Genomic DNA, 23,292 nt, shown 5'->3' on the forward strand with positions numbered 1-23,292 from the left:
TTGCTTCTATGTTTCTAGCCATTGCTCTCTCTCTCTCCTCTTTTACCTCCTCTTTACAATTTACTTAAAAAACTTATTGCACTCGAGCTATATTCATTATCATTGCACTCGAGCCATATTCATTCATAGAATATATTAAAAATATATTAATTTTTATATAAAATTATTCTAAATTTATCATAAATTAAAAATATATTAATTTTATATAAAAATAATCTTAAATTATCTAAAAAAGTCATTATATTTGAATTATATGCAGGTTACAATAAATAGAACATATTAAAAAATAGAATTAAGGTTCATTTTAACTCATGTGATTTTGATTATGGACCTCTTAACTCCTTATATTTTATTCGTATATAAAATGATTCATATATTTTAAAAACGTAGCATGTAAGTCCCTCTTGTCAAGTCTGAATTAACAGATGTTAGAGTATGCTTACGTGGCATGTTGACTTACAATAAATTATTAATATAATGACACATGTAATTTAAGTTTTAAAAAAAGGGTTAAGGTCTATTTTAGCTCCTTTGGTTTTGGCCATGAACCTCTTAAGCCCTCATGATTAACTCATGTGTAAAATAACCCATATATTTTAAAAAACGTAGCATATAAGCCCCTCGTATCAAGTCTGAGTTAATAGATATTAGAGTCTGCTTACATTGCATGTTGATTCATAATAAACCATTAATATAATGACATGTATAATTTAAGTTAAAAAAGGATAATATGTAGATTTGAAAACGTGGATCGGCTGCCTAATCAACTCTGTGAAGGCAAGCTAGAAGATGCCACTCTTTATGGTGGAGTGCTCCCATGCCTTCCACTTTCCTTGTATTGCTGCCCACGTTAGGAGCCACGCTAGCTTCGCCTACCTCGTCTGCTCTGCCTCCTAGTGCCATGCTCCCTTCCTCTCAACACTTCGCCTTTGAACAGAGGATGCACTCGTTGTCGAGCAAGGGGTAGTGAGAGAGACGGAGAACCAAAACCCGAATAGAATAACTACCAACGGCGGTAGCTAGAACACTAGCAAAGGCGGGGAACAACAGTTAGGGGAGAATAGAGTAATAGATTAAGATGTGATGAGAAAAACTGAAAAAGTTTCATTAACATAAACTTTATTTTTAGAGGTTAGAGGGAAGGATTTCCTCTATCAAGATTAGTTAATTATGAGAGATTTCCTCAAGCAATTATGAAAATCTTATTTTCTATTATGCCCCCACAAGATTGAGCTCTTGTTATGGATGCTAATCTTGGATCGATACAATGAAAATATTTTACGAGCGAGAGGCTTTGTGAGAGAGTCTACTAGTTGATCAATCGTATATACGTGAGAAACACGTAGTTGATGTTTGACAACTTGATCTTAGACAAAGTGAAAATAGATGACAATATGTTTCATGCGTGAGTGGAACACTCGATTGGCGCATAAGTAGGTGGTTCCAACATTATCACAATATATTATAGGAGTTAGGGTAAGTTGATGTCAAGTTCCTTTAGTAGATTCGTGACCAATTGAGTTCTGTAGCAGTGGTGGCGATGGCTAGGTATTCAGCTTTAATTGTAGACCTTATGATTGTCTTCTGCTTCTTTGAATACCTACTGATTATATTAGCTTTAAGGAAGACAATATACCCCAACAACGTAGATGTTCTATCATCAAAATTCTCTACCCAATCAGCATCAACAAAGGCATGGAGATAAAGTAGTGAGTGTTTACGGAGAAAGAGTCCATGATTAAGGATTCATTTGAGATATTATAGGACTCATTTTACTATAGACTAATACATAGTGGATGGCTATTGTATGAATTGTAATAATTTATTGACTACAAACGAGACGTTTGGATGTGTGAAAGATAAGTACTGTAAGGAGCCAAGTATTTATTGGCATTGTATAGGATCCATAGTAGAGTTGCCATCATATAATTTGAGTGATTCAATAGTAGAGAGTGGAATGACAATCTCTTTGACATTCTGCATATTCGTCTTTGATAATAGATCTTGAATGTACTTTCTTTAAGATAAAAAGGGTCATGAAGATTTGAATATTGCTTCCACTCCCAAAAAGTAGCTCAATGTTCCTAGATCTTTGATGGAGAATCGATTTGCCAATTGCTTGAGGAATTTCTTAATCTCCATAGGGTTATTGCATGTGATGATAATTCATTCACATACACCAGTAGATATATTATACCTCCATTTTGTTATCATAGAAATAACGTAGTATTAGACTTAGAGTTAATGAAGCTAGTTGATGTCAAAAATAGCCAAGTTCGGTGTATTAGGCTCTTGGAGCTTGACAAAGTCTATAAATAGCTTTTTGTAGTTTACAAATATGTCTTGGATACTGAGAATGGATGAAGCCAGAAGATTGCTGCATAAAGATATCTTCAATTAAAGTCATTTGTAAAAAAACATTATTAATTTTCAGTTGTTATAAATGCTAGTCTTTTGAGATGACCAAACTCAGGATAAGTCAGATTATTATCGGCTTAACAATGTGATTGAATGTCTTTGTGAAGTCAATATCAGGTCATTAGTGAAACCCTTTGCCCACTAGATGTGCTTTATATCTAGCAACGTATCCATCTGGGTTCCGTATAATTCAAAAGACCCACTTACACACAATGATATTTTGTATGTGATGAAAGAGTATAAGGGTCCATGTAGAAATATGAAGTAGGGCATCATATTATTCATATATGACTTTATGCTAGTGTGGAGATTTTTGGGCTTGAGTAATGGTTGTGGGTTCAATGAGTGACATGTGAGTGTCTAATTTGCTACAATAAGCTCGTGTGGATTTTGCTAATCTTATGATATTCTCTACAGCCTATAATATTATCTCAGAGCCTTTAACCCAGCCCACTCAAATATGACGACGCATGAGCATATTCCTTAGACAAAGTTAAAGCTATTTTAAGGTGCTTTTATTCATGACCAAGGAATGCATTAAAGGGGTTAGTTATCAGTTGTAAAACACTTAATATCATAATTCTCTATGCATGAAGGGTTATTTCATGCACTAGTACTTATTTTGGTATTTAAGGGTTAGAAAGAAGTTTAGAAACTGATAATATTAGCAAAACCTCTCTTGGAGTTCTCTCTTAAACTCTGTATCTCTTGGATGCTTTCTTGAGTAGTGATTCTTTTATTTTCAGTTCTGTATCCTTGTTTATTCTTGGGGTGGTGAACTTTCTATATCCCTTTGTGATTTTAAACTTGGTGGTGATCTATTTATCGATTTTATTAAAGTTTTATCATGAGTTCGTTCCTTTTCAATCCAAAGAGCTAATTCCAGCAATTACAACTATACTATAAGCTTTCTTTCAAAATATATTTTGCATTACCCCGATATCACTTTTCAATTCGAAGAACTTATTCCTACATTTATAATTGTACTATTAGCTTTCTTTCAAAATCTATTATGCATTACCCCAATATCAGTTTGGTATGATAGCTAAAGTTTAGAGATCATTACAAAACAGAATGATAAAGATATAGTTGGTGAAGGTAGTGGCCATGAAGATGTTGTTGAGTCATTGAGGCTGTAGCTATGGAGATTGCTACATAGTTTATAAGAAAAAATGAAATCATTGAAGAACTTCAAAGTAGAAACAATCAACATGAAGATGATGCCCAAAAGTATATTTCTAATGATGATATTTCTCCTCACTCAAGGGAGTTGGGAAGATTTCAGGCAAGACATAGAGTCCAGGACGAGTGGTAGAACAAATACAACCCAAGATTAGATTTTCCGGAGTTTGAAGGTAAAATCAATATTAATGACTTTATTAATTGGCTTAATACAATGGAAAAAATATTTAATTTTCATGAACCACCAAAATAAAAGAAGGTAAAGTTTATAACACTTAAACTAAAATAGAATGCATCTTTTTGGTGGGAAAACCTAAAGAAGTAAAGAGAACATGAGGCGAAGAGTAAGATCGTGACTTGGAAGAAAATGAAAAGGGAGTTAAAGTGGAAATACTTACCTAACAACTATAGGCAAGAGATCTTTATTAAAATCCATGATTTCAAGTAAGTGGAAATACTTACCTAACAACTATAGGCAAGAGATCTTTATTAAAATCCATGATTTCAAGTAAAAAGATCTTAGTATGGTGGAGTATACAGCAGAGTTCAACAATCTCATGTTAAAAGGAGAGCTTGTGGAATCAGAGAAAACCATTGCAAGATACTTAGGAGGTTTAAAATATGAGATTGCTAAAGTGGTTCAACTCTAACTATATTGGTCTTTGAATGATGTAAGCAAGTTGGCTTTAGAAGTTGAGAAGCAACATAAGTTTGAAAAGAGTTCTCGATATAGGTCTAAAGAAGGCTATATGAAAGGAGAAAATTCCAAGCCTACTTTCCAGAGAGCGGTGGTATCGAAGGTGCAAGACAAAGGTGAAAGATTTGCTGGCAACAAATAAACACATAATTTTTCTACCCCAAGTGGCCAAAAATACTTCAAATGTCATGGTTTTGGGCATATTGCTTTAGATTGTCAAAATAAGAGGATTGTTACTTTAGTTGAAGATCATAGTGATTGAGAAGAAGATGAAGCCAATGACAAACTAAAATATGATGATGATGAGGAAGATGTTACTTATGCTAATCATGGTTTGTCTATTATGTTACAATGTAGCTTATAAGTGTCCTATATGATTGAGGATGAAAGTTGGGTGAGAAAGAGCGTGTTTCGCATCAAATGTGCTTCTCATGGCAAGGTATGCTTCGCGATCATTGATAGTGGCAGCTTTGAGAATATGGTATCTTTGGAGATAGTGTAGAAGCTAGAGTTGGACACAATCCCTCATCTACATCCTTACCAATTATGCTGGATACAAAAAGGAAATGACAACAAGGTAACTAAAAGATGTTTAGTTTCGTTTTCTATTGGCAAGTATTATAAAGATGAGGTATGGTGTGATGTTGCTAATATGGATGCTTGTCATTTATTGCTGGGTAGACCTTGACATTATGATACGAGAGTGTTGTATGATAGCTACAAAATGCTTATTTTTTTAAGATGAATGAAAAGAAAATTATTTTAGCTCCATTACAATATTCTGAAATTAGTATACCAAAAAAGGAAGTTAGTGCTTTTATGTCCTATAGTGAATGCAAAGGTGAATTAGAAAAGGGTGGTCATATTATGGCTCTAGTAGCAGTAGAGGAGAATGAACAACACAAGGAGACACCAATAATCATGAAACCAATTCTGTAGGAGTTTCAATATGTTATATCGTAAGAGATTCCACATGGCTTTTCATCTTTTAGAGACATTTAATATCATGTTAATCTTATTCCGAAAGCTATCCTACCTAATAGGGCAGCATACAAAATGAGTCCCAAGGAGCATGAAGAACTTCAAAGGCAAGTGGATGAGTTTGGTGGAAAAGGGGTTGATTCGGGAGAGCATGAGTCCTTGTGCGATTCTAGCCTTGTTGGTGCCTAAGAAGGATAGTTCTTGGAGAATATGTGTGGGCAACTACGCCATCAACAAAATCACAATTGACTATCATTTTTTCCATTCCAAGGTTAGATGATTTACTTGATCAATTGTGTGGTGCTTCTATTTTCTCTAAAATTGATTTGATGAGTGACTACCACTAAATAAGAATGAGGTCTAGAGATGAGTGAAAAATAATATTTAAAATTAGAGAAGGCTTATATGAATAGTTGGTTATGCCATTTGGGCTATGTAATGCTCCTAGCACTTTCATGAGATTTATGAATCACATACTTAAGCATGCATTGCGACTTTTGTAGTGGTTTACTTTGATGACATATTAGTGTACAGTAAGAGTGAGGAGGAGCATATGAATCATCTTAAGGAAATATTTTTTATTTTGAGGCAACAAAAGCTTTATGCTAATTGTGATTTACTTTACTCCTAGTGTGGTGTTTTTGGGATATATTATTTTAAAAGATGGAATCATGATAGATCAAAGTAAGGTATATGTTATTCTTAATTGGCCAACACCTATTTTATTGCATGATGTGAGGAGTTTCATGACTTGTTCTTTTTGCAAAAGATTCATCAAGGGTTTTAGCTCTATTGTTACTCTAATCACAGTGATAAATTCATGTGGACTAGTGAGGCTGATTATGCTTTTGAACTGTTGAATAGAAATGTGACCAAAGCTTCTATCTTAGTTTTGCCTAATTTTGACAAAGGTGTTTGAGGTTGAATGTGATGCCTCTAATATGGGAATTGGTACTATTTTGAGTCAAGACAGAAAGCCCATTGCCGTTTTTAGTGAGAAGCTGAATGATATAAGAAGGAGATATTCTATCCATGATAAGAAGTTCTATGTCATTTATCGAGCTTTATCTTATTAGAGTCATTTGTCCTATATTCTGATCATGAAGCATTGAAGTTCATTAATCACCAGCACAAGCTAAACAAGAGGCATGCAGCTTGGGTAGAGTTCTTGCAATCTTATAGCTTTACAATCAAGTGCAAATCTGATGTTCAATACGTAGTTGCTGATGCATTGAGCAAAAAATATTCTTTATTATATGCAATCGAAGTCAAAGTGGTTAGATTTGAGAAATTAAAAAATCTCTATAAGAATGATGTGGATTTTGGCTCAATAAGATAGAATTATAAATAAGGTTCTTTTCAGTAATTTTTTATCTTTTATGATTTTCTTTATTGAGCTAATACCTTGTGTGTTCTATCTTATTCTTTGAGACAAGTAATTCTAGCTACTCATTATAGTGTTTTGTGAGGACATTTCGGTAGGGATAGGACTCTCACTCTTATTCAATCAAATTTTTATTGGCCTAAGATGTTCAGAGATATAGAGAGACTTGTAAAGAAATGCCGAGTGTGTCATTTAGCAAAAACAAGATGTCAAAATTCTCATTTATACACTCCACTGCTAGTGCCTAATACTTCATGGGAGGAAGTGAGTCTTAATTTCATTTTAGGATTGCCAAGAACTCAAAGAAATAAGGATTCTATCATGATTATTGTTGATAGATTTTTAAATATGTCTCACTTTGTTTCTTGTAATAAATCAAATGATGCATATGATATTACTGATTTGTATTTTAAGAAGATTATCAGATTGCATGGAATTTCAAGAACTATGGTGTCTGATCGAGATTTAAAATTTTTTAGTTATTTTTGGAGAACTCTTTGGAGGAAGCTAGTTACTTCTTTGAATTTCAGTAGCTCACATCATCCATAAACTAATGCACAAACTGAGATAACCCAATTGATAGTGTTTATCTAATCCACATTTTGAGTGACACATGAAGCTTCGATCAGGGAGAGATAATTAAAAGCAGGAAGAATTATGTTGGGTCAGAGTGGAACATGTTAGAAGATTGGACGTTGAGCTGGAGGATCGGTCGACGTATCAGCAGAAGGCTTCGGACCATGAGTTCGGGCATCGAGCTAGGAAGAGTGAAAATTACACCAAGAAAATTGGAGATGCGGAGGTCAACTGGCCAATTGGGCAATAGGCCATAGGAGAGGACGATGCACCGAAGAATCAGACGAAGTGTCGATGAACCAATGACATGCCAAACAACATGATTCAAGCTTTATAATAATTATCTAGATCAAAGTAGGTTTTATTTATGCAGGATTAACTATGATAGTAAACAAGATATAAAGCAAAATAAAGTCCCGGAGTCAAGAACGAGAGTTCGTTGGGAGTTCGAGAGTTCGTCAGAAGTTCGGACGTTCATCGGAAGTTCTGCTGAAATTGACTGAGAAGTCCAGGAGCTTGCCATAGAAGCTTGTCAGAACTCGCCAAGAAGATCGTTATGAAGTCCAAGAGCTTGCTAGGAGTCCGCTGGAACATTGCCGAGAGATCATCGAAAGTTCGTTGGAAGAAACCTAGACTTACTAGACTTATTTTAGCTTAGTGTATGCCTTAAATTTCGTAGTTAGCACATAATTGGGTTAGAATTGGGCCAACCCAATTAGTGGCCAGTTGGGCCCATGTATGGACTATGTTGGGCTAAGTGAAAGGCCCAAATAGTGACCCAATAGGTGGCACCGTCATGGCACAGTCTCCAAGACTTTGTTTGTTAGGATCAAGAGCACTAGGGGGGGGGGGGGGTGAATTAGTGCGGCGAAAAACTTTCGAGGATTAAAACTTCGTTCGTACGATAAGAGCGATTTCGGTAGAAAAACCGATTCGTAAATCACTTTAACTTGTGATCAAGCAAGATGCAGTTAAAGCAAGTATATGTAGGAAGTTTGCAGTTATGATGGAAATTAGAATATAAGTGTAAACTGAAATATGATGTTCGTACGATAAAACTAATTTACGTTGAAACGCCGATTCAGAAAATACTAAACTTTGAAACACGATCGTAAATGCGCAGAAGGCAGTAAGCTATTGAGGAGGTTTGCAATAAAGATAATATGCTCAAAGTAAATGCAAACCGAGATTTTAGAGTGGTTCGGTCAATCTTGACCTACATCCACTTTTGGCTTCCTCCACCGACGAGGTCACCGACGTCCACTAGAGGCCTTCCTTCAATAGGCGAAAGCCAACCACCTTTTTACAGTTCACTCCTTTTGATGGGCTTAGGAGACAACCCTTACAGAATTTTCTTTCCTCTCTTGACAGATCAGAACTTGGAAGAAAGGAGGAAGGAGAACTTTTAACTCATACAACACTTTTGAGCTCTAAAAATCATAGAGCAAGATCAGGATTTCGATGGTTTTTGGTTGCCCTTTCATTATTGAAAGAGTGGGGTATTTATATGCCCCAAACCAGTTTGAATTCCAAGCTCAAAACTGTCAACTCCTGGAATTCTGGGGTCTGGCGGTTGCACCGCCTGGCAGAGCTCGGAGACTGAGCCTCTGGGCGGTGCCACCGCTTGTCAGGGGCGGTTGCACCTCCTGCCAGAGCTCGGAGACCAAGCTCAGGCGGTGCCACCGCCTGACTGGGGCGGTTGCACCGCCCAGCCAGAGCTCGGAGACTGAGCCCTAGGCGGTGCCACCGCCGACCCAGGCGGTGCCACCTTTGGCCAAGTAATCTGGGTCCGAATGGGCTGATCCATTCGGCCCAATTTGGGTCTGTCAAGGGCCCAATTGCCCCAAGATTAAGTTAATGAGATCACCTCCCATTTCTAACTTAATCATCATGCGAACTACGAATTTCTTAAGATATTTACTGCAACTTGCTCCGGTGCGTCAATCGCTTCTTCCGATGAGCTTCCGTCGATCATCCGATGAACCCTCAGTGATGCTCCTGCGGACTTCCGGCAAACTCCTGGACTTGCGACGATCTACTTGGCGAGTTTCGACGAGCTTCTTTTGGCATGCTCTTGGACTTCTCGGATTTGTTCCCGCAAAAACTCCGACGACCGTCCGGACTTCCATCGAGCTCTCGAACTCCCAACGTGATCATAGTCTTGACTCCGGCGCAACTCCTGCTGCATGTCTTTCTTTCATCGTAGTTAATCTTGCACACTTAAAATAAAACTTCGATCGAGACAATTAATCCTAAGCAATTAACTAAGTTGTCCGACATGTCATTGGTCCCTCGACGCTTCATCCGATTCTTCGGCGCATCGTACTCTCCTACGGCCTATTGCCCAATCGGTCAGTTGACTCCGCAACTCCGATATCCTTGGCGCAATACCCACTCTTCTTGGCCCGATGCCCAAGTCCACGGCCCGAAGCCTTCTGTCGATACGTCGACCGATCCATCGGCCCGATATCCAATCTTCTGACATGTTCCTCCGGCACAACATGATTTTTCCTGCTTTAATTGTCTCATCCTGATCGAAGCATCCTGCGTCACTCAAAACACAGATTAAAACATAAACACATATCAAGTGGTTTCATCATCAAAATATGAGATTCAACATTGTCAAGCGGTGGTACTAGTAGACTGGGTGGTGGTATTGCCCAGTGTTAGTGTCAGGCAGTGTTACCGCTAGTCTGGGCGATGGTACTACCCAGACACAGTTTCCTAGGCGGTGGTACCGCCAAACTAGGTGATGGCACTGCATAGTGTCAATGCTGTAGGCGGTGGTACCGCCCAGCATAGGTGGTGGTACCGCCAGGACCTAGGAAACCTGGGATGAGACTCTTTTAGGCTCCAAGTTTGAATCCACTTGAAGCCTATAAATATCCCTCTCATCTTTGGTTAACCGACACAAGAATTGAGACTGAAAAAGAAAGAAAATGCTGTTGTAATCTTGTGTGAACTCCTCTCAAACTCTAAGTGTTAGAGAAGCTTAAGAGAAGAGGTTATGGGGGTTGTAAAGATTCTCTCCTGAACTTGTCAAAAGGAGAATTGAGTTGTAAGGGTAGGTGATCTTCGCCCATTGAACGAAGACCATTAGTGGATGCCGATGGCTTCGATAGAAAAGGAATCGATGGAGTGGATGTAGGTCACGACGACCGAACCACTATAACTCGGTTTGCATTTCATTCTTACAATTTATCGTTACTGCAAACTGCCATTCATTAGTTTTAGTTGATGTATTACCTGTATAAAAGATTCTTAGACCTTAAGTTGAGTTAGGATTGAGAGGTAATCCCACTAACTTGGTTAGGTGCCAATTGGGCCCTTAACAAGGCTGAACTAAGCCGGTTGAACAGCCAATTCAGCACCTGAAGTCACGGCCGGTGGTGGCACCGCTAGGGCTGGTAGTGGCACCACCTAGTGACTCAGTCTCCCAGGTGGTTTGGGTGGTGGTACCACCCAGTGTCAGTCTGCAAGCGGTAGTACCGATCAATAATGGCGGTGGTACCGCTAGTACCTTGAAATCCAGGGATATGACACTTTTTGGCTCAAATTCTGAAGCCATTGGGGCCTATAAATACCCCACCCTTTTCTGCATGAAAGTTCACAAAAGTGTGAACAATATCTTGAATTCTTGGGGTGTTAAAAGTGTTGTAAAAGTGCAAAGAGTCCTCCTTCTTGTTAGGATCGAGAGCACTAAGAGGGGGGGGGGGGGTGAATTAGTGCAGCGGAAATTTTACAGCGATTAAAACCGAAAGTTGCGTTCGTTCGATAGAAACTATTATGATGCAAAAGCTGATTCACAGTTTGTATCTAAGTGCAGTTTGCGTCTAAGCGCAGATTGCGTCTAAGCGCAGTTTGCGTCTAAACACAGTTTGCGTCTAAGCACAGTTTTGCGTCTAAGCGCAGTTTGCGTCTAAACACAGTTTGCGTCTAAGCGCAGTTTTGCGTCTAAGCGCAGTTTGCGTCTAAACGCAGATTTACGTCTAAGCTCAGATTGTGTTTAAGCGCAGTTTGCGTCTGAGCGCAGTTTACGTCTAAGATCAGATTGCGTCTGAGCGCAGTGCAGTTTGCGTCTAAACGCAGTTTTACGTCTAAACACAGTTTTACGTCTAAACGTAGTTTTACGTCTAAACGCAGTTTGCGTCTAAACACAGTTTTACATCTAAACGTAGTTTTACGTTCAAAAGTAGTTTACGTCTAAAACACAGTTTTACGTCTAAGCAGAATCAAGACGTAAACGTAAACTGCAAAGAAACTTGTTCGCAGAAATCAGTTTGCAGTTATAAACAGAATCAAGACGTAAACGTAAACTGCAAAGAAACTCGTTCACAGAAATCAGTTTGCAGTTATAAACAGAATCAAGACGTAAACGTAAACTGCACAGAAACTCGTTCGTAAAAGCACGGAAGACAGTTCTGTAGAATCAAACGTAAACGTAAACTGTAATGTACAAAAATACGAATTTACGTCTGAATGCAGATTCGGAAGAACAGCACTTAGAACTTGTTCGTGAAAGCGCAGAGAGCAGTAGTAATGAAGGAGGTTTGCAGTAATGATAAAGTGCTAAAAAATAAACGCAAACCAGAGATTTAGAGTGGTTCGGTCAGCCTTGACCTACTCCACTTTTGGCTTCCTCCACCGACGAGGTCGCCGACGTCAACTAGGGGCCTTCCTTCAATAGGCGAAGGCCAACTACCCTCTTACAGATTCACTCCTTTTGACGGGCTCAGGAGACAACCCTTACAAATGTTTTCTCTCCTCTCTTTACAACTCAAACTTGAAGAACAGAAGGAGGAGGAAAACTAGCAGTTTTGAGCTCTAAGAACCACTAAAAAGATCAAGATTTCGGCTTAAGTTCTTGCTCTTTCAGTGCTGAATGGGTGGGGTATTTATAGGCCCCAACCCAGTTCAAATTTGGAGCTCAAAACGATCAAATCCCGGAATTCCGGGATCAGGCGGTTGCACCTCCTGACTGGAGAGGTTGCACCGCCTGGCAGAGCTCGAAGACTGAGCTCAGGCGGTGCCACCTCTTGACAGAGGCGGTTGCACCTCTCTGCCAGAGCTCGAAGACTGAGCTCAGGCGGTGCCACCTCTCTGTCAGGGAGGTTGCACCGCCCAGTCTTGCTCGAAGACTGAGCTCAGGCGGTGCCACCTCCCGGCTGGGGCGGTTGCACCTCCCAGCCTCATTGGAAGACTTAGCCTGGGCGGTGCTACCTCCTGGCTGGGGCGGTGCCACCTCTTTCACTATTTCAGCTCACTTGGTTTGGCTCCAAACTTGGCCCAAACCAGTCCGAACTTGGGCCAAATTGGCCCCTACTTGGGTTATAGGATTAACACCTAATCCTAACCCTAATTAATGTGCTAACTATGATTTTAAAGACATTTTCTAAGCTATTACAAAGTTCGCAAGTCAAGACTTCTTCTGGCGAGCTTCCGGCAAACTTTCGGCGGTCTTCCGATGAACTCTCGGAAACCATTCTGCGGACTCCCGGCAAGCTCCTAGACTTCACGATTTGTTCTTAGCGAGTTCCAACGAGCTTCTTCGGCAAGCTCCGATCTTTCTCGGCGAGCTCCGCGAACTCCCGACAAACCTTCGGACTTCCGTCGAACTCTCGAACTGGCAACAAATCCTTCGCGCTTGACTCCGACACTTTGTTTCGCTTTATGTCTTCATCATTATCATAGTTAATCCTGCACAATTAAAACAAAACTTCGATCGAGACAATTAATCCTAATCAATTAACCAAGTTGTCCGACATGTCATTGGTCCCTCGACGCTTCGTCCGATTCTTCGGCTCATCGTCCTCTCCTGCGGCCTATTGCCCAATCGGCCAGTTGACTCCGCAACTCTGATATCCTTGGCGCAATACCCGCTCTTCTTGGCCCGATGCCCGAGTCCATGGCCCGAAGCCTTCTGTCGATACGTCGACCGATCCACCGGCCCGACGTCCAATCTTCTGACATGTTTCTTCGGCACAACATGATTTTCCTGCTTTAATTGTCTCATTCTGATCAAAGCATCCTGCGTCACTCAAAACGCATATTAAATCATAAACATATATCAAGTAGTTTCATCATCAAAATACGAGATTCAACAATCTCCCCCTTTTTGATGATGACAACCACTTGATGACGGAGTTAAACTTTACTCCCGGAGTTTAAACAAACTCCCCCTATCAATATACCTTATTGATAGAAACTCTTAGATTCAAAAATCTAAGCAACATGTCATCATAATCGGAGTTAACCTTAACTCCCAGAGTTTAAACAAACTCCCCCTATCAATATGCCATATTGATAGAACCTTGAATTCAAACTGAATTCAAGTCATTGCAATATTCATCATGAATACTTGCAACACGTCAACATGAACTTATGCATAAACTTATGCATAACTTGTCATGTCATCAACATACTTCTCCCCCTTTGTCATCAACAAAAAGGTGAAGTATCACAATCAAGTGTTTGTGATATTGGTTCAACTCATTGCATGAAAAACATATTATCAAGTTTTATCATCATGCAGTTTTGAAGCCAGAAAATTTAGCAAATGTTACATCATGCTTAGAATATTCAGGCTATCAAGTTTTAGATATGCAAGTTTTACAGCATACAAGATAGCACTTTTAGAACATGCAAACTAGCAATTTAGAGATGTTCAAGAAAGCAACTCTTGCTTCTTGAGATATGCAAATTTGTCAAGTTTTGCTAGATGTGCAAGTTAGCATTTTTGCCTCTTGAGATAGGCAAGATAGCACTTTTGCAATTTTTTTGTTTGGCAAGCTTGTGATGTTCAAGATAACAAGCTCTTTCTTCTCTTTTGAGAAGTGTCAGTTTTGCTTTCTTTGCAAAGTGCAAGCTAGCAAAATGCCAAACTAGCAAGAGATGATGTTTTACATGAGGCAAGCAAACAATTTGGCAAGTGTTACATTTGCATCTTCTCTTTAGATGTGCAAGAAAATAAACAAGTTTTTGTATTTTCTTGACATTTCAAGCTAGCAATTATCGGTGATGTTCAAGATAGCAATTTCTTCTCCTTTATAATTTTTGCCTTTTTCTTGAATTGTGCTAGCAATCTATCTCCCCCTTTGTCATTGTCAAAAAGAAGGGAAAAACCCTTTACATCAATTTCTAAATCATGACAAAGGTAAGTAATCATTCTTATTTGTGCATCATTATAGTTTCAATGCACAAATTCATTAACATTACATTTCATTTTTTTTTTGATACCGAAAAATCAATCATCATCATGAGCATATCAAACATGATATTCAAGTATTCATGATATATCATTTTGGCAACATGATCATAGATATTCAAACGATGGTATCTAAATGTCAGAATTCATTACATCCTTATTATGCATGATCATTAACTCCTCATTTGTATTTCATGCATTATTTCATTTCATCTCATGAGGAATATCAAGAAGAATTATTGGTTGATGAGATAAATATTTTATGAATACACGGAATTGTATAAAAATCATATCATAAGTGTTTCATGTATTCATATTATCACATGAAGCATATTATCATTTTTGAGATTCGTAACATGAATAACGTTATTACTATTTTATCAAAATCAATTTCGAGATTCACACAATATCATGAAATCATTAATCTCGATAAGATGGGAAAAGCATTTTCTTTTTAAGTGATCATAAAAAACTCATTCATAATTCAAGTGATTTACAAGATATTATAAATGAATTTATCACTTGTATTTCATCAAAATAGAGAACTCTAGAGATAGAAAATGATTGAAGCATTTAACATGATTGAAGCATGATTCATATTTAAAGTGTATCTTATGTCGTAAATACGAATCAAGCATTTGTAAAATCTGAAATCATCCTCAAAATTACATTCAATAAATTCATATATGACAAGCATAGATTTATTGAAAAATCAATAAGATAGAGGATTATATTTCAAGTGTTTATCAATTGTAGCATTTCATCACATGGTAAGATATCAATGCGTAAAATTACGATACAAGTTCTTGATATCTTAACGCATGATGCAAACATGGCATAATGCAAATTTGGCAAATATGGCAATCATATCAATTCATATATTTCTCCCCTTTTTTAAGCGTTTCATCATAAGTGATTGATTTCATGTTAGCATGCCTTTTCATTTATGTCAAATAAAGACATGCATCAACGTTTAGGATCGTAAAATGAATTTCATCATAAAACCATCAATCACAAAAATCATCATGTATAACTTTAAAATCTCATGCATAAAATCATCAAATCATAGTATCAAAACTTTAATATTTTCATTGCAACATTAAGCAAGGTTTCATTGAACTTAATTTTGAATGATTCTTATAAATGCCTAAAACTTCTTTAGCTTTAATTTATATGATTGACTTTATAATAACATGCTCAAATCTTTATTCTTATGTCAAAACTATACATCATCTCTAACAATCAAAGATAATGAAAAATATCAAAAGCCATGTATCGTCATTGAAAAGCAATATGAAAATCATCAAAATATACATTCTTGCTTTTCAAGCACATAAATAAGATTAATCTCACAAGGTGTACAATCATTAGATTTCTATCTTGCATTAACATAAGACATGCAGTTTTCATTATCATTTTCAAAATTACAAGCATGATCATATTTTTGCATTTTCATTATTAAATTATTAAAAATGTAATTTTCAAGAAAATTTAAAGAAAAAGAAAATTGCATCATGAAAAGCATCATGTAATTTCGAAGTAAATTAAAGGCATTTTGATTACCTCAGCGTTGAAAGGCGTAAAGGCGTAGTTTGCCACCTCGCCTTTGTTGATTTTCTCCTCGTCTTCGGAGGAGCTCGATTCATCCCAATTTTTATTCTTCTTCTTGCGTTCAAAGCAAGTAGTTCCGTTTTTTTTATTTTTTAATTTTTGTTTCATTTGTAGTTTAAGTTCACCATCACTTGAGCTTATGCTCGAGTGGTCTTCAAATGTTCTATGTCCCAAATCCTTCCTGTTCTTTGGAAGGTGGTTCTCAAGTTCTTCACGTGCATTGCACGTCATTTCATAGGTGATCAATGAACCAATTAGTTCTTCAAGTGGAAATTGGTTCAAGTTTTTCGATTCTTGAATAGCAGTTACTTTTGAATCCCAAGTTTTAGAAAGTGAGCGCAAAACTTTGTTAACGAGTTCAAAATCCGAAAAGCTTTTACCAAGTGATTTTAAACCATTGACGACATCCGTAAAACGGGTGTACATGTCAACAACGGTTTCGCTTGGTTTCATATGAAAAAGCTCGAAATCATGCAGTAAAATATTAACTTTCGAGTCTTTGACTCTACTAGTTCCCTCGTGCGTGATTTCAAGAGCACGCCAAATATCGAAAGCCGTTTCGCACAAAGAAACCCGATTGAACTCATTTTTGTCCAAAGCGCAAAATAAGGCATTCATAGCCTTTGCGTTTAAAGAAAAATACTTCTTCTCCAAATCCGACCATTCGTTCATCGGTTTGGAGGGAAGTTGAAAACCGTTTTCAATAATATTCCATAAATCCAGATTCAGAGAAATCAAGAAAACTCTCATTCGTGTTTTCCAATAAGTGTAGTCCAATCCGTTAAAGAACGGTGGACGAACAACCGATAAGCCCTCTTGAAGAGCCATTTCTCTCGGGTGTAAATCCGAAATGAGAAATACCCCGATCTGATACCAATTGTTAGGATCGAGAGCACTAAGAGGGGGGGGGTGAATTAGTGCAGCGGAAATTTTACAGCGATTAAAACCGAAAGTTGCGTTCGTTCGATAGAAACTATTATGATGCAAAAGCTGATTCACAGTTTGTATCTAAGTGCAGTTTGCGTCTAAGCGCAGATTGCGTCTAAGCGCAGTTTGCGTCTAAACACAGTTTGCGTCTAAGCACAGTTTTGCGTCTAAGCGCAGTTTGCGTCTAAACACAGTTTGCGTCTAAGCGCAGTTTTGCGTCTAAGCGCAGTTTGCGTCTAAACGCAGATTTACGTCTAAGCTCAGATTGCGTTTAAGCGCAGTTTACGTCTGAGCGCAGTTTACGTCTAAGATCAGATTGCGTCTGAGCGCAGTGCAGTTTGCGTCTAAACGCAGTTTTACGTCTAAACACAGTTTTACGTCTAAACATAGTTTTACGTCTAAACGCAGTTTGCGTCTAAACGCAGTTTTACATCTAAACGTAGTTTTACGTTCAAAAGTAGTTTACGTCTAAAACACAGTTTTACGTCTAAGCAGAATCAAGACGTAAACGTAAACTGCAAAGAAACTTGTTCGTAGAAATCAGTTTGCAGTTATAAACAGAATCAAGACGTAAACGTAAACTGCAAAGAAACTCGTTCACAGAAATCAGTTTGCAGTTATAAACAGAATCAAGACGTAAACGTAAACTGCACAGAAACTCGTTCGTAAAAGCACGGAAGACAGTTCTGCAGAATCAAACGTAAACGTAAACTGTAATGTACGAAAATACGAATTTATGTCTGAATGCAGATTCGGAAGAACAACACTTAGAACTTGTTCGTGAAAGCGCAGAGAGCAGTAGTAATGAAGGAGGTTTGCAGTAATGATAAAGTGCTAAAAAATAAACGCAAACCAGAGATTTAGAGTGGTTCGGTCAGCCTTGACCTACTCCACTTTTGGCTTCCTCCACCGACGAGGTCGCCGACGTCAACTAGGGGCCTTCCTTCAATAGGCGAAGGCCAACTACCCTCTTACAGATTCACTCCTTTTGACGGGCTCAGGAGACAACCCTTACAAATGTTTTCTCTCCTCTCTTTACAACTCAAACTTGAAGAACAGAAGGAGGAGGAAAACTAGCAGTTTTGGGCTCTAAGAACCACTGAAAAGATCAAGATTTCGGCTTAAGTTCTTGCTCTTTCAGTGCTGAATGGGTGGGGTATTTATAGGCCCCAACCCAGTTCAAATTTGGAGCTCAAAACGATCAAATCCCGGAATTCCGGGATCAGGCGGTTGCACCTCCTGACTGGAGAGGTTGCACCGCCTGGCAGAGCTCGAAGACTGAGCTCAGGCGGTGCCACCTCTTGACAGAGGCGGTTGCACCTCTCTGCCAGAGCTCGAAGACTGAGCTCAGGCGGTGCCACCTCTCTGTTAGGGAGGTTGCACCGCCCAGTCTTGCTCGAAGACTGAGCTCAGGCGGTGCCACCTCCCGGCTGGGGCGGTTGCACCTCCCAGCCTCGTTGGAAGACTTAGCCTGGGCGGTGCTACCTCCTGGCTGGGGCGGTGCCACCTCTTTCACTATTTCAGCTCACTTGGTTTGGCTCCAAACTTGGCCCAAACCAGTCCGAACTTGGGCCAAATTGGCCCCTACTTGGGTTATAGGATTAACACCTAATCCTAACCCTAATTAATGTGCTAACTATGATTTTAAAGACATTTTCTAAGCTATTACAAAGTTCGCAAGTCAAGACTTCTTCTGGCGAGCTTCCGGCAAACTTTCGGCGGTCTTCCGATGAACTCTCGGAAACCATTCTGCGGACTCCCGGCAAGCTCCTAGACTTCACGATTTGTTCTTAGCGAGTTCCAACGAGCTTCTTCGGCAAGCTCCGATCTTTCTCGGCGAGCTCCGCGAACTCCCGACGAACCTTCGGACTTCCGTCGAACTCTCGAACTGGCAACAAATCCTTCGCGCTTGACTCCGACACTTTGTTTCGCTTTATGTCTTCATCGTTATCATAGTTAATCCTGCACAATTAAAACAAAACTTCGATCGAGACAATTAATCCTAATCAATTAACCAAGTTGTCCGACATGTCATTGGTCCCTCGACGCTTCGTCCGATTCTTCGGCTCATCGTCCTCTCCTGCGGCCTATTGCCCAATCGGCCAGTTGGCTCCGCAACTCCGATATCCTTGGCGCAATACCCGCTCTTCTTGGCCCGATGCCCGAGTCCACGGCCCGAAGCCTTCTGTCGATACGTCGACCGATCCACCGGCCCGACGTCCAATCTTCTGACATGTTTCTTCGGCACAACATGATTTTCCTGCTTTAATTGTCTCATTCTGATCAAAGCATCCTGCGTCACTCAAAACGCATATTAAATCATAAACATATATCAAGTAGTTTCATCATCAAAATACGAGATTCAACACTTCTCCCTTTCTAGTATTGTGATAATTCAAGAGAGGTGTGAGACTTGTAAGGGTTAACTCCTAAACCCGTGAAAGGGAGAAAGCACTATAAAGAGGTGGTTGGTCTTCGTCTATTGAAGGAAGACCATTAGTGAATGCCGGTGACCTCGACGGAGGAGTAATCAAAAGTGGATGTAGGTTACAACGACCGAACCACTATAAATTCTAGTTTGCATTTCTCTTATTATCATTTACTTACTTTGCAATTGCTTCACTTCCTCCTTACTTGGCTTCCACTACCCTTATAAACAAACACGCTTTTAAGCAATCTTCTAAGATCGATTTTTTAACGTACGAAGATTTTTAAACCGACGTTTTTATCCGTTGCACTAATTCACCCCCCCTCTTAGTGCCAAATTAATCCTTACAATTGATATCATAGCACGGTTACTCTCGATTTGGTTTAAAACCCAAGAGAGAGCTTTTGCCGACAATCAAGAGGATCATTCAATTGCACATCCACCCATATTCAAAGGGACGGATTATACATTTTGGAAGACTAAAATGAGGATCTTTCTAATTTCAATGGATTTTGAGTTATGAAACCTTGTGGAAAACAAATAAAAGGTAGTTTTAAATCGAAGAATCAAATAAGCACATCTAGACCATTGCAATTGATCCATATGGATTTGTTTGCACCAATTGATACATCAAGCCTAGGAGGTAGCAAATATGCCTTTGTCATTCTAGATGATTATAATAGATACACTTGGACATACTTCTTGGCATATAAAAGTGATTCTTTAGGTATTTTTTTAAGTTTTGTAAACTTGTTCAAAATGAAAAAGGCTTTATGGTTTCATCAATTTGGAGTGATCACGATGGCGAATTTCAAAACCTTGATTTCCAAAATTTTTGTGAATCTAATGGATATAACCATAATTTTTCTACTCTGAGAAATCTTCAACAAAATAGAGTAGTAGAAAGAAAAAATAGAAATTGATAAGAAATGACAAGAACTATGTTGAACGAACATAGCCTACCCAAATTTTTTTGGGTCGAAGACATTAATACGACATGCTATATCATGAATAGGGTTCTAGTAAGACTATTACTTTTCAAAACTCCTTATGAATTGTGGAATAACAAAAAACCCAACGTTTCATACTTTAAAGTTTTCGGTTGTAAATGTTTTATCTTAAATGAAAAAGATGCCTTAGGAAAGTTTGATACTAAATCTGATGAAAGAATTTTTCTTATCTATTCTTCTATTTCTAAAGCTTTTCATATCTTCAACAAAAGAACTTTGGTTATAGAAGAGTCTATTTATGTTGTCTTTAATGAAGTTCCTGAATTTAAGAAAAATGAGTTTGATGATGATCTTAATATTAATACTTTAAATTTAAATGAACCCTTCCTCCAACTAGCAACTTGGATATATCTTCTTCCGAAACATCCTTGCCCAAGGAATGGAAGTATGTAGATGCTCATCTTAAGGAGCTAATAATAGGAGATGCATCAAAAGGGGTTCAAACTCGTTCTTCTCTTAAATATTTTTGTGCTAACACCGCTTTTCTTTCACAAATTGTACCTAAATGTGTTGACGAGACCTTAAAAGATGATTCATGAGTTATCGCAATGCAAGAAGAGTTGTACCAATTTGAGAGAAATGAAGTATGGAAGCTTGTTCCTAGGCCAAATGACCATTTAGTTATTGGTATTAAATGAGTTTTAAGAAACAAGAAAAATAAATTTGGTATCATGGTTAGAAACAAAGCTAGTTTAGTGGAAGGGTTTCAACTAAGAAGAATATATCGATTATGACGAACCCTTCACTCTTGTGGTATGATTAGAAGCCATAAGGATGCTCCTTGCCTATGCTAGTAGTAATAATTTTAAGTTATTTCAAATGAATGTCAAAAGTGTTTGTTTTAATGGCTTTATTTCCGAAGAAGTTTATGTTGAACAACCTCTCGGATTTGAGAATGATAATTTTTCGAATCATGTGTTTCAATTGACTAAAGCTCTCTATGGACTAAATGGGTTTTAAGAAATAAGAAAAATAAATTTGGTATCGTGGTTAGAAACAAGGCTAGATTAGTGGAAGAGTTCAACTAAGAAGAATATATCGATTATGACGAAACCTTCTCTCTTGTGGTACGATTAGAAGCCATAAGGATGCTCATTGCCTATGCTAGTAGTAATAATTTTAAGCTATTTCAAATGGATGTCAAAAGTGCTTTTCTTAATGGTTTTATTTCCGAAGAAGTTTATGTTGAACAACCTCCCGGATTTGAGAATGATAATTTTCCTAATCATGTGTTTCAATTGACTAAAGCTCTCTATGGATTAAAGCAAGCCCCAAGAGCTTGGTATGAGAGACTTATCTCCTTTCTTATCCAAAATAATTTCTCTAAATACAAGGTGGATACTACATTGTTTATTAAAAATTTAAAAAATAATTTTCTTATTGTTCAAATTTATGTTAATGATATTATCTTTGGTTCTACATATGAATCCTTATGCAAATCATTTGCCAAGAGTATGAGCCAAGAGTTTGCAATGAGTTCAATAGGTGAACTAACTTTCTTTTTAGGCTTACAAATCAAACAACTTAATGTATTTTTCTTAGTCAAACAAAATATGCATTAGACTTACTAAAATAGTTTAATATGGATAGTTCAAAGGCTACCATTACTCCTATGAGTACCTCCACTAAGTTAGACATTAACGAAAGTGGAGAAAGCTTGGATCAAAAAGCATATAGGGGTATGATTGGTAGTTTACTATACCTCACAACAACTAGACTAGACATCATGTTTAGCGTAGGACTTTATGCTAAGTTTCAATCTAATCCTAAGCTATCTAATCTTAAAGCAGTTAAAAGAATTCTTAGATATCTTAAAGGAACCACTAATATAAGATTATGGTATCCAAAATCTAAAAACTTTGAATTAATTGCTTATGCTGATGCGGATTTTACTGGATGTAGAATAGATAGAAAAAGCACATCCAGAACATGTCAATTCTTAGGTCATACACTTATCTCTTGGTCTTCCAAGAAAAAAAAATTGGTTATACTATCTACAATCGAAGTCGAATATATAGTGGCTAGTGCATATTGTGCACAGGTTGTATGAATGAAAAGTACATTAGAAGATTATAAGATTCACCTTAAGAATATTCCCATATATTGTGATATCACGAGTGTAATATGTTTAACAAAAAATCTAATTCAACACTCTAGAACTAAACATATTGACATTAGACATCATTTCATAAGAGATCATGTTAACAACCATGACATATCTTTAGAGTTTATTGATATGAAACATCAATTAGCTGAGATCTTTACCAAACCTTTAAATGAAGAACAATTTGATTTTATTAGAAAAGAGTTAGGGATGTTACATTGTTTGAATGCATGAGTTTATTGTATTTCTTTTCCGGATTATCTTCCTCTTAATTCATCTCATGAATGAAGCTTTCATGAATTTCTCTTCCTCTTAACTTGGTATCAAATTTACTTCATACCCTTGCTTCATCACTTAACGATTTTTGATACACTTAATCACTTCACTCATGGAATTTATTGATAAATGTATCTCTCACGGATTTCACTATTGTAAATTTTTTTATGGATTTGATTTATGAAGTTTTATTCGTGAATTTCTTTTTCATATGATGCTCCCTTCCCATGATTTCTTTGTTACTCCTCTCATGAAAGATGAATTTTATGAATTAACATAGATATCTTGATCCTTGAAAGATAATTTTAGTGTGTGATGATTACTTGCAAGAATGGTGATTTGATTTCACATGGATATCTTGATCCTTTTCATGAATCCCTTCTCTTTGTTAAAATTGAAACATGATTTAATGAAACTCATTTATTTTTTTGAATTTGACTTGATTCAAATCATTTCATGAATTTGGTTCTTAATGGATTCTTTCCTTACCTTTC

Source organism: Musa acuminata, chromosome BXJ1-10 (genome assembly GCF_036884655.1).
Source record: "Musa acuminata AAA Group cultivar baxijiao chromosome BXJ1-10, Cavendish_Baxijiao_AAA, whole genome shotgun sequence".
Taxonomy (NCBI): Eukaryota; Viridiplantae; Streptophyta; class Magnoliopsida; order Zingiberales; family Musaceae; genus Musa; species Musa acuminata.